At 37.6% G+C, this 471-nt stretch overlaps 1 long non-coding RNA gene across 1 annotated transcript in view; it reads right to left on the reverse strand.

The window, feature by feature from the left end:
- The window catches only part of LOC110463055, a 5289-nt gene extending 5042 nt beyond the window's left edge, over positions 1 to 247 (reverse strand). Inside the window, exon 1 of the long non-coding RNA XR_002464343.1 lies at positions 12 to 247. This is a non-coding gene — a long non-coding RNA (uncharacterized LOC110463055). The remainder of the gene's footprint in view (positions 1 to 11) is intronic.
- Positions 248 to 471: the final 224 nt, after the last annotated feature.

A 471-nucleotide genomic window follows, 5' to 3' on the forward strand; every position in this document is an offset into this window, starting at 1 on the left:
CATCTCTATACCTACATTACTGTCTACTGATGGGTATATTACATCTCTATACCTACATTACTGTCTACTGATGGGTACGTTACATCTCAATACCTTCATTACTGTCTACTGATGGGTATGTTGCATCTCTATACCTACATTACTGTCTACTGATGTGTATGTTACATCTCTATACCTACATTACTGTCTACTGATGGGTACGTTACATCTCTATACCTACGTTACTGTCTACTGATGGGTACGTTACATCTCTATACCTACATTCCTGTCTACTGATGGGTATGTTACATCTCTATACCTATATTACTGTCTACTGATGGGTACGTTACATCTCAATACCTACATTACTGGCTACTGATGGGTATGTTGCATCTCTATACCTACATTACTGTCTACTGATGGGTATGTTACATCTCTATACCTATATTACTGTCTACTGATGGGTACGTTACATCTCTATATCTACATTAC

This window comes from Mizuhopecten yessoensis, unplaced genomic scaffold (assembly GCF_002113885.1).
Source record: "Mizuhopecten yessoensis strain PY_sf001 unplaced genomic scaffold, ASM211388v2 scaffold10863, whole genome shotgun sequence".
In the NCBI taxonomy this organism is placed as follows: domain Eukaryota; kingdom Metazoa; phylum Mollusca; class Bivalvia; order Pectinida; family Pectinidae; genus Mizuhopecten; species Mizuhopecten yessoensis.